Source organism: Typopeltis vanoorti, chromosome 16, assembly GCF_054136105.1.
Source record: "Typopeltis vanoorti isolate ZY-2024b chromosome 16, IOZ_Tvanoo_1.0, whole genome shotgun sequence".
Taxonomy (NCBI): Eukaryota; Metazoa; Arthropoda; class Arachnida; order Uropygi; family Thelyphonidae; genus Typopeltis; species Typopeltis vanoorti.
In genome coordinates this window covers 32,545,422-32,558,148 of record NC_143564.1, presented here as the reverse complement: position 1 = coordinate 32,558,148, position 12,727 = coordinate 32,545,422, and the positions used below count along the sequence as shown (strand labels likewise).

The 12,727-nt window shown below is 37.6% G+C and overlaps 1 protein-coding gene across 3 annotated transcripts in view; it reads left to right on the top strand.

Annotated features, from left to right (window-relative positions):
* Positions 1–12,727, top strand: part of LOC150097934 (teneurin-m-like) — a 670,875-nt gene that overhangs the window by 154,162 nt on the left and 503,986 nt on the right. The window lies entirely within an intron of this gene.

Below are 12,727 nucleotides of genomic sequence, written 5' to 3'. Positions count from 1 at the left end.
TATTCCGAAAGTTTCTAATGTTTTTCTGATGACACTTTAGAGGAGAACCAGGCATGCTGAGAGTTGCTTGTGATAAAGTAGGAGGGGAAGATTGTCTATAACAAGAGCTGAAAGAGAAGACTGACTGAAAAGAGGTCAGTGTTTTCCTTGGATGCTGTTGCCATGGTACCATCTGGATCTGTGAGAGCGGTGGAAGCAGAGAAGCCGCAAAAATTGAGTCAATCTTAGCGAGGATCAAAATGCTAAACGGTTGTTTTTGAGCAGAAAGCTTTCTGTATTTAACCCTTTGAAACTCGTTTGGATTGTTTTGTTACAATGTTGTCGACTGAGAATGAGTTTAAAACTGAGGTTTTAGACTGGACCATTTAAGATATGAATTTTTATCTTTATGTGCTGCAGGCGCAGAAATCAGAGGCCATTCCATTTGATACTGTTGATACATTTGATTTGCCATAGGACTGAGACTCTTGGAGATAAGGACGATCCGTAAAAGATGAAAAGTGGACAAATTTATAGACCTGGTTTATCAAGAAGTGAGAAGCGTGTTGGGAGGGAGACTGGTTAGGGAAACGTTCCATGAAGAACGATTAGAAATATATAGAATTCTGGTAGCTAGGTAAACAACTTGTATTAGATCACTCATAGCAAATAGTTTGGCTTCCATTCCGGTCTGATACGTGAAATTAGAGAAGCAAAGCCAGTTAGAATTAGGAACATTGAGGGCTCTACAGCGTCACTATCAGGTTCGGTTGTGTATGGTATGTAGGTGTTAACTGGCGGAACCTGACCGCTGTATCCTCGAATGTTTTGAGCATTCCCATGGAGGATGGTCACCACATGTACTGCATGTGGTAAGAAGGAAGGGACTTAAACGAGAATCCCTACTCAAAAGACCAAACATGGTTGCAGTCACTTAGACTCTTCAAATAATCTGGCGATGAAGTCAACTATTTACGGGTATCGTTGGCATTTCCATCGACCAGGACAAGTATGTTTATATGATGACACCACCCACCTGAAGGCTCGGTTTGTTGGCTGGGAGAGGCTACACGTTGCGCATCATCAACCTATTAATTGCCACAAAACAACGTACAATATTGCATCAGTTCACATTCATCTAAACAAAAAAGTATTGCCGGAACAAGACTGCTGTACAAGCAAACAGCAGATGAAGAATGATCAAAGGTCATTGTAGTCCCTCGCTAAACATCTCATCCGCTCTTACATGCTGTTTACTATTTCATGTAACAGTCCGTCTGTTCATATTTATTTCTCCAAGTATATTTGTAGGCTTTTTCCATACTTGAATACTACAAACGACAGTGCTGTACGCCTGTTGGCTGCTTCATAGAACCAAATATATAAATCTGTCAGCTGATTACTAAGTCTGACATCATTGCGGTGGCTTTACACCATCTATTGCGAGTCGGCTAAGACAAATATGCCTTCCTCCGAACTAACACTCTCGTCCACAGGTTGCAAATAAATTAAAGCCATAACGCCTAGGCAGTGTTGCGGTCTCACCACCACCAAGCACACCCTAATGAAAAGTCCTACGCGGTAGGGTTGCGTGATTGTTTCGTTTGTTTTTCTGATTTGTAATTAAACTAGTCATTTTGAGTTTATTATTTTCTACCTTTCCCCTAAACGACGTCAGAATTACAGGCACTTAGGAAAGTAAAGGATAATTGCAAACGTAATTAACATTCAAATTAATACCTTCGTTCTCTCTCTCTCTTCCCAGTGGCCACTGTTTGCATGGGTTATCTCATAAAATTTGGAAAAGAAAATAATTCGTCTTGTGAGATCTGCTCAAGCGTGAGAACATAATTAACCATGCGTACGAAGAATAAACAAAGACACCGCAGTTACGCGCGCGAGAAATGAAAAAAAAAAAAAAAAAAACATGGGCGCGATGCGTTTACTGCCTCTTACGCAAATTAAGACAAGTGTCGTGCAACACAATCCAGTTTCTCTTATGAGTTTAGCTTTCCTGTCGTATCTTCTTTCTATTCGTTGCTCTCTCTCCGCTGATAATAAACGATATCTCTGCAGGTTATGTGTAAAGACATCACCTCGAGGTACCGAAGACTTAAGAATATAGAAAACTCCGTAGGAAACGCCTTATGAGTTTTAACCATCGTCAAAATGACCCACACAAGACTTCCTGTCTTCGGTATAAATGACATCTTAAATTAAACCAAACAGCTGTAGTGAGATGTAAGAGGATCAGCCAAGCTTTTCGTATAACTTCTCCAGGATGAGATAAATAGAGACATAGGAAATTTTGTCGAGAGGGAGATGAAGCAAGTCAACTTGCTAATAACTGTCAGTGCACCCGAGATAATAGTTATTTCGAGAATAATTTCATATGCCACAAATATTACACATTTGATGTGGCGCATCAGTCCTTTAATAAAGGTGACTTCTTCTCTGCGCGGAGAAAAAATCTCCTATTACACTATTTGTGAACCTGTGCCAATTTATGAACAGGGGAACCCTTGAGACGCACAGAGATTATAGCATGCTAATATTAGCATCCTTTTAATATTGTACATTTGTTCTGAATCTAGTGATTTGGAATTTCACTTCTTAGTACAGCGTATCATGGTATTAACTCGCACAGACAACGTGCAAAAGGCAGAAGCATTGAAAATATCAACTGCATTGTGAATGGAGAACCGATAGAACAAGTAAAACATTTCGACTACTTAGGCACGATTTTTAGTGAAGATGGTAAATTAAATATAGAAATAGACAACAGAATCAGCAAAGCTGGTATGGTGGGAAGTCAATTGAATAAATTCCTATGGAATAAGAGAGAAATTAGTCGGAACACTAAATTAGCTGTATAGACAGTGTTCAAAACAGTTTTAACTTATGGATCTGAGAGCTGGGCCAGAAGTAAAACACTTGACCAAAGACTAGAGACCGCAGATGTCCGGAGAAAGATCAGAGACGTGAACAGATGGCATCAATGGCAATATCGTATTAAAAACGAGGATATTAGGAAAGATCTTGACATTATCGACATCCAGGAATGCGTTAGCAGAGCTAATCTCAGGTGGTATGGTCACTTAAACAGAATGGGAAAGGAAAGATTAGCAAAACAAGTGTTCTCTGCCAGGTTGGCAGGAAAACGACCCAGAGGAAGACCAAGATATAGGTGGATTGATACGGTACAAAGTGCCTTAGACGATAGAAATATAAGATCTGATAATGTTGGAGTCTTGACAAGTAACAGACTGATTTGGAGAAAAATTGTAGATAGGAAGTTAGTAATGATGTATTTTTTTTCATGTAGTACTATCATATCCTGTACACCCCTTGAGGGTGGATGGCAGGAATTTGATGATGAGACGACGTGTTTAAAATTTTCAGCCTAGTTTAAGTAAATTAACATTCGTCCGTATCTTACATACGATCATGTGATTGCATGATACAGTAGATGAAACAGACTGCAATTAATCGCATATCTTTCAAACCATTCTCTTCCTAAAACTTATTTGTGTATTGGCTATGATTTTACTTGACAAGTTGTTTATTTCTACACATGCTTGCGTAATTAATGTCAAAGTAACGTTAAATGGTTATCTGTCTCTACAACAAAACCAAAGGTGATTGCAAAATAGATTACCAAATACGATATTCAAATCATTTTGGATTGGCTAACGCTATCGAACTGGCATACGCTATCGAACACAACTTTTGCTTCTCTTTTATTTGCTTTAATATTTGATATCGGACTGCACCTGTGCCGTATACTCCTCCCATACATGCATGAGTTGTAACTCTAAAAGCTTTTGTATGTGTGTGCTTTGTACTTTTTTTATTTCATAATCTTCTCTCCCTCTAAGCTAAGTATGGCGTAAAATTCAGCGAATGTAAGGAGGGGGGGGGGGAAGATCATTTCCATAAGTTCTCCAGTAAAGTGTATTTGAGAGTATTTGATTGTTCAAGCTTCCCCTCCTACTGCCTAGGAAATGTTCAAGATGCTAATGTTTGTTACAAGGTTGCTACAGTTACTAACAGCAACAACCTGCAGGCAAACTTTCTTACTCGTGTGCAGTACGTTGTGTGTGTGTGTGTCGTATCTTCCATGTTTATCTAGGAAAGTACTATCCTCTTCCTATTGGAAAAATCTGGTGAAACAACCAGGTAAGCAAACTTCCCTTAGGAATAAAATTGTGGTTATCGAACTGACATTTGCATACATGGAGGTTCTTCCATCATCCCGCAGGGACAGGTGTTCGTGTCTGCGCCGCGTTTGGATGTAATACCGGAAAAGTCCGTACTATGTAGTGGGGACTCGGTTTCCGAAGAAATAATATATGGACTCTAAAATCCTTGAATTTTCTATATGATCATAGACTTACAAGGCCTTTCACGTATATTTTGTCTTTCTCTAGTTACGATAATGCGAAACACAGGATAAGTTCGGAGTCGGTCAAAAAAAACCAAAACAACTCTCTCGAATTTGTAATGCAAATATCCACAAAACATGTAAAGAGGGAGGTTGGCTACAATGCACCTGAGAGAAAGAACATCTTTCAAAATAATGTCCATTTTAATTTGAAGGGCTAATGGTGAGCTGGAAGTAACCTACTATAAACGGATGCGCTATTATAGTGTTGCTTTCCACACAGCGGGTTTTATACGAGGATAGCAAGAGTTGTCTCCTATCGGAATGTTAACTCATTTCATACACGACAAATCATCCAGAATCCATGCAATTTATTTCGTTTTCGTTTTCGTAATAGATTAATTTCTCGGATTGGTATTTATCTCGAACTTTTAGACTGTAATATGTTGTCAAAAGATGGAATACAAGATAAAATACGTTATCTTGCCTCATTATAACGTCTTCATTATAAATGATTATAAAAATCATTTAAATGCTATTTTTCACGTACAATTTTCAAGTACAACTATATTTTACTGCTTGCTGTTTATCTGTAATATTTTTGTGACTTCCACTCTCGATGGAGTGTAAACCTGTAGTAGACTAGTACCTGGGGTCATGCTAAGGATTTTTAATTTATTATTTTTACATAATTCGGAAACGCTGCGCTAGAGATCTAACATGGAACTTTTTCAAGCCATTTGAGGCTTCCAAGTTGTGGTCTTACACGAGGGAAATTCATCTAAAAACAGTCACAAATCATCCAAACCCACCGAAGGATTCAGTCTGTTGATTGAAGAACGCATACTTTAACCACTCGGCCAATCCGTCTAGTTGGTCCATAATTGACAGAAAAAATGACAATAGACAAAAACAAATATAAGCTTAGAATGTGCAAATGTGTTTTTGTATCTAGGAACTTACCTCGTTGTTGATTTTCTCATCCACTGTGGCACCGCCATCTTGCTTATTCAGAGACCCGAAGTGATATGAAAAGGTAATCGCTAATCTATTAGCCATCAACTCTAAAACACTGTTTTCTTTTCAAAACAAAATCTTGGTTCGAATCCCGTCTAGAAAGAGAACAACCTTTATAAATTGCTTTTCAACTGAAGGTAATTAATTTAGTCTTATACAGACTCAAGTGTTTCATCTTCCTTGACCAAAATAGGAAAAACGGCTTAAAGAACATACAATTACCCTTTCCTTATAGCTGTAGATGCTTCGATCACAGTACCAACAACTCTAAGTCAGCAACTTTTATGTGCGTAGGATTTGTATGAAAGATTATTATTATTATTAGCAGAGATGCAACTCATTTATTAAGATAAAACTAAATAAATTCATATCATCATATTTAACAACGAAAAAGACAGCTTACTCAACATGCTAATTTTTCAAGCGCTTGAAAATAGTACGAACATTTTGTTTTTCTGTCTTCATTTAATCTGAGAAAAGACATCAAGAATATCAGTTAAGAAATAAACATCTGCGAACAGCAATAAATTTATTAATAACTGACTGCAGCTCTGGAATAACAATAAAACAGTTCATGAGTGAGCTGCTGAATTAAAATAGCGTACAGTGGGGGGTAGGGTGGGGGGTCGTTGAAATTATTTGAAATGTGAGACCGAGGAAGACATAGATAAACAAAGATGCCCGATCTTCCACTTTAGCTCCATTAAAACTAACAATTTCAGTAGCAAAAAGAAAAAGAAAATTGCTCCTATTTCAGCACTTAAATGCTCTAAACTCCGCATCTCAGTAACAACCCTCTACCCTTTCACAATTGCAGAACCATTTAACGATCCATGGAGTCCGGAAAGCGTTTTGGAAGCTCCAGGTAATGAATGTTATTGGATGCTAACAGACACTCGGCTGCTTTTAATGTTCCGGGAAAACACAAGAGGTATCTAATTTCCAATGCTTACGTTGTTTTGCAGCCTTAAGAATCTTGCTTATTGGCTAGAATAGCATTAAATGAAACAGTTGGCTAGTCTTACATCCTCAGTTGCTAGTACGTCTTAAGATTGTAGCTCGTCTTTCTCTCTCATGGCACCCTACAGTAAAGAGTACTTACAGTAATTTGACTACATCCAGTGGATGTTGTGTGTCTGTCTTGGAAGCAAGTCGTACTGAGAGATGCTAATCAAATCACCTTTGAGGAGATAAATAACTTAGCTTGCCTGACACTAATTCGGCATCCATCTTTACATGGGGGGGAACGGGGAAACAGGGATAATCGCTAGTGCAATGATGTTGCTCTTGTGCTAGTCGCAAAGCGTCGACTAGGAGATGGGTATCAACATTTATTACCTTAGTAAGAGATTTACAGCTCCTTAAGTCTCCAAGTAAGAACGAATTACAGCAGGAGTCGACTTTGCCGTGGCCTTATATGAAGGAAGAGATGGATGCACAAAGCATTGAACAAATGATCAACAGGCCTACAGATAAAGAATATTACCGACACACTTAAAAAAATTGCTAGACAAGAGGCGGGGAGTTGACAGTTGGATTAGATGCACAGCAGTGTGTCGGGAGCATTTGGATCAATAGAAATAAGAAAAAAAGTAGCTCAATAACCTCTAAGAGTAGCTGTGATGTATTATTGCCTCCATGCATTACAAATGGGTGCTGAAGATAATGGATACAATAAAAACGTGCCTGCGAAATGGTCACGTGACGCTTCCTCTACACATCTCAAGACGTTGCACTGCTTATTCTCAGTAGTTAAATTTTTTTTCGATAGCATGACATTGCTTTCACTATCCAGATCCCCATAGTAATCCCCCCCCCTCCTCTCACGACTTTTTTAATGGTGACATGAAACAAATTGCATTTACTAACATCGACGCATACAAGAAAAATGATAGATGATTATGAACGTTTGGGTTTTAAATAACAAATGCAAGAACATAATGTTGACGGCCTAGGCTATAAGAAAAGATTATATGAAAAAATCAAATTGGATTATTAAAATATGCAACTATTTTAATAATTATGTCTGATACGTTTTTGTTTCTCTTATTCTATGTAAGAGAAGTCCCGAACTTGGTCAATAATAATCTTCTCAAGTCATCTCGTTAAATCATTCACACAACTCTTAGGACAAAAGCAAATATTGCAAACTAGTACTTAGAGGGGTCTGAATAGAGATACCCCTGAGTACCTTCGATCATCTCAGTTACATCCATTTATCTCTTGTTCTCATTGGTATTATTATTCGGATTCTATTAGTACGCATAAAAATGCGATAAATTCATGATACCACGTGCAGATTAGAAGCCGAGCTTGTACGAAGGTAGCAGTGGAATGTGCCGTGTTATCAGTCTTATATCAAACTTACTACTTTATACGTAAACCATCGATTGCTTATTTGGGTACATCTTATATAATGGCTTTTTTATGAATCTCTCGAATCAAAAATAATCATTATTGCACGCTCAGAAACAAGAAAAAACACCATTACGCGGTACTTGATGATTTTCTGTGTTCATTTTGAAAGAGGTCATTTACCGAAATAACCGGTGTTCTAAGCAAATTCTAGCGGAATTCTCAGTAACCTATGTTAATGTTCCCGTAAATTAAATATGCCCTGTTTTGAACTGTTCGCATTAAATGCGTCGCATATATTTCTACGAATACGAAACGATTGAGTTGTTTGAGCGTATCATTACAACAGGAAGGTGTGTTTCTGTAAAGATGGAAGAAGAGCAGGGTGGAAACCATATTTGTACTTACAATAATACTAATAAAACCTGTTTAAGTCTATGCTTTAAAAGCAGGAGTTCGTAGAGTTTGTCTCGCTACATTTTAAACTTCACTACTGAGTCAGCATGTAGTGTAGGCAGTGAATACGAATTGAGAGAACAAACTGAGCGTTCTTCCACCATCCCTGCATTTTGGTGAATTGTCAATTGGAAGATTTCAGCGGCTAATGTCACTCTCCAAATTCAGAAAGATTGCACAGACATCATGAAATAAATTAACCAATGACATGACACTCAAACTGGGAAGAAGTTTTTTTTTTTTTTTTTTTTTTTTTTATGAAAAGCGAATTTTGTGAAAGGGATTGAAAACGAAACAAACATATTGCAAATGACATTTCAATTATCTAGTTTGGAGCAGTTGACTTCACCACCAAACGGACTCTGGTGATAGCAGAGCAGCGAACATACCACAGTGTAAGGATACCATCCTAGTGGAAGATCATCTATCAACTAGATCCCTCTCGTCGGTAGATGACCCTCATCTCCCGATAAAAGTTCACCTTGTTTAGTGTGAGGACCCAAAGTGGCTTTTATCATGTTTGGTTCTCAGAGATGGCCGCAGGCTTGTCCGCTAGATAATATACGGACCAAACTTTATTTCAACGCATTATACGGGCATTCCGATCAGCCGGCTGAATAATATTGTCATGCAGTTAAAATAAAAAAATAAAAAAAAATCCCCTCTCCCACAACACTGGCTTCCTACCCTTAGTCCTTTCGGCATAAATTCCAAAGAGTAGTCTTAGTTTCCTGCTTGCTTTGTTTACATCGCAGAGAAAATCAGGCCAATAAAACCAATTATAATGCCTGTGTTTTATGTATTTTCATACCGATTTTCTGCTTTGTGGAGGAAGATCTCTGCCACCTCACTGCGATGTCGTTTACAACATTCCTCGCAGATTATATAGGATCGGAACCGAGATATTTCTAGCCATCAATGGCGTCGCGTGCCCATTTTGTTTGGGTGTGCTGTCGTGTGGGTTACGCAACCCGCACTACAAATATCACGTCAATTTACGTCAAAATTTTCCGGGGTTGGGGGGGGGGGGGGCAAAGCTTGGAGAGAAATAATTACAATTCAATAAATTTTTATAATTATTGATGTAATTATATACTTATATGAATAAACGTCTTTTAGCATTTTTTCATGTAATTATTAGTCGATGTAAACTAAAAATAGATTATTTTCATTTTACATCGATTTTAATGATCTTTACGTTCTTGGGAAAAAAAGTATTAGGAATTAATACAGTTTTTAGCACAATTTCATATATAAAAAAATTGACTGGCATATTTTATTGAAAATCAACTAATTAATCCCAAAATCCTAAATCAAATTATTTCAGTTTAAAAGCAAAAAAAATCATAAAACTAACAAGTAAAACAATATTAAATTACACACACACTTACCTTTTAAAAGTGTATTTTTCTGTTTAAATTTGTTTCACTATAAATTTACAATTCACTCAGTGATTCACTAGGGCAAACGAACTGGTCACTGTTCACAACAGCAGCGAACATTTTTTTCACAAATCAGAAAACGATGAACCAAAAACAGGAACACGTGTTTTATTACTGCAATAAAACACGTGTTCTATAGCTGTGGGTCGAAACAGGCCAACCCATAATAAAATTTTAAGACAGACAAAACGTTCGCGGGTCGCGAGTGTAAGATTACATATCTCAATCACTTTTACGATTATGATTTGTGGAATTTTTTACTCGATCCCGGGGAAATTGACCCGTTTGCACTCCCCCCCCCCCCCCTTCGGACTCCCATGACCGTGCGATTGCATTTTATCGATGTATGAAAGTTTTGAGAGGGCATAGCGCATCAGCGCTCATCTTAATTGGTCCAATACAATTAATTACAAGATAACTTGGAATACTTCTGCATAGAGTGGGAGAACAATCTGTTTGTTTTAGGATTTATTAGAAAACAACAATGAAGAATAATGCTATATTTGGTTGGAATATTTCAAATACTCAAAGATGATTCGTTTATTATTAATAATAATTTTTTTTTTAGTATCAGCAGTTCTTATGTCTTATCAATCTCTCATCTGCTGGTATTTTGCTGTAGATCAACAACGTCTTATAATACACAGAATATCCATTTTTATTCAGGAATAGATCTATTTTTTACTGTCTGTTGTCTCCGAAGACTAGAATAAAAATATCTCTATACCGTTAAAAAAATTTGCAACCTCAACAGATGCTATACTGCACAAGCAAAAGAAAACACAATTAGCCTTTATCTCCTAACATCCATTTTCAAATTTTCAGTTCCAGAAAACGTGTAACATCTGTTTGTAATACAGATACAGAAAGGGCTCAACTCATGACAAGTGACAATATTCAATTGGATTGGTTGACACAATAACCAATCACAGCCGTTAGGTGCTGAGTGAGCTCAAAATGTTAGCTCAGCCAGCCTTGCCTTCTCAGCGGTTTAAAAATACTAGAAAGCTAAGAATTTGACACGCTGCGCCCTCTTTACATCTTTTCGAATGGCTCAAAGGTGTATGCATTTTTTAAAGCACACCAGGACTATTAACGTGAATGTAACGCAATGTTTACTCGGCGAAAAGTGCCCTCATCATGAAGCACTAATGCTTCATTACCCTCCTGAAGAGGACAACGAAGCATTAGTAGTATACTGTGTTCAATTTTAGGAATCGCGCGAAGTCTACAGACAATTAGGGGAGTCTTTAATGGGAATAAATGCAAAAATATAATATCGGTGATACTGATATTTCGTGGATGAGCACCGCACACCTAGCACACCCGGAATATTCGCCCCTGCTAGCCATAGGTCATAATGATTCTTAGAAATGGCTTAATGTCCCTTTTGGTTCATAAGGAAAGACTTAATATATTTTCTGTTACTGACCTCGAAAATGAAATAATATTAATTCTTAGTACACGAAGAACGATTTGAAATTAAAAGAATTGAAAATCTTTGATTTCTACGCCTCTTTTTTTCGTGCTTCAATTAGTTCAAACATTGGCCGTCTCTTTACTGCCATAATTATTGATTGTAGCCCTCTAAATTATTTCTAATGAGAACCCCGATGTCTAAAGACCTAATTCAAATCCCAACCTTCTGCAAATGAAAGGAGATGGCAAGCGCAATGAATTATATACCGAGACCGAATCATTCTCCACCATCCTGCACTTCACTGGCTGTGCCAATGACGTCACAGATGAATGGAAATCACCGTGCACGCTTGGAGAGGAGAGCTTCGAAGGACGGTGATAATAGTAATGTGACCCAGTTATAACAGGCCTGTTATCACGCCATATATCTAGGAAAAGAAAAGGGAAAAAAATGAAAATTCTATCGACTAATTACCGCTGGGAACAATTAAGATTGTATCTGGCACTGTCTATCTCTGAGCATAGCTCACGGGGACGACAAGCCTGCAGGTCCCTCGTTAAATTATAGAAAATCATTGTTCCGAATTAGTTGCAACGATTTTACATATGTCAAGACGACGAATTAAAAAAACCCTTCTGACAACTTAGATGACGTGATAGGAGATTACATTACAACCCCATTAAACTCATGATGTTCCACCTCATCTGCTGCTACAAAAGAGCTTGATAAAGTCGGTTTGTCAGTTTCAGTAGAGACCCGAGCTTGCTCCCTGTGTTGTGGGTGCGTCCGTCTACACACGAGGCATTACTCTTTGTGTCACTCTCATCCGGTCTCTGCCCCTTTGGCTGTTAGTTCGACAGAGCAATGCTACCTGTACTGTGAACATATGAAGCCTTTCTCCAAACACAGTTGCTTGGAGATGTTTCATCGGCATTTAACTGATATCCTTTGGCATAAATCCTTCGGAATACACGTTGAAAAATTTCTTTTCAATTGTGGTATACTTCGTTTTTGATTTCTTTTAAAATTATCGATGCAATTTTCAGAAAATCGATCCAAGTGTTGTCCGAAAGAGACGAGTCCTCTAATTAGAGGTTTGGGACAATTAAATTGAACAATTGCAATCCTAAGTTTTGAAAAAGGTTCTTTCATAGATGGGATACAAACCTAAGTCTTCCAACCACAGATCTCCGTGGAAACCAACTGAGCTTCAGAGGAGCTTATAAAAATATCTACAGTAGTTTGGAGTCTACATTTCAGAGCTTCTCATAAAACTGGAGTTCCCTTCTTTGTAAAGGCACAATGTTCTTTCCCTTTTTTTATTTGTTGACTTTTGTTTTTCAATCGATAAGTGATAGGCAAGTTGAAACCAATCCTTAGTGAATAATTAGACTTTATAAACAGTGTAAACCATTAAAAATTCACTCTTTATAGGACCATTATCAATAATCCCAAAACAAAAAATCTCTTGGAGTCAGGGAGAATAAATTATTCCTAAACGAAATCCTAATTTGGAATATTAAATGCAGGTTTTCTTTTTAATGGTCGTGTTTGAAACCAGTAGATGGATAAATGTATTTTGCTGTCTTTCGAAACGAATTCTCTACGCTAATTGTAAGTACCAGCTCTTCCACGAATGGCATCCCGTGGCAGGCAGTTGGTTACTTTATTGAG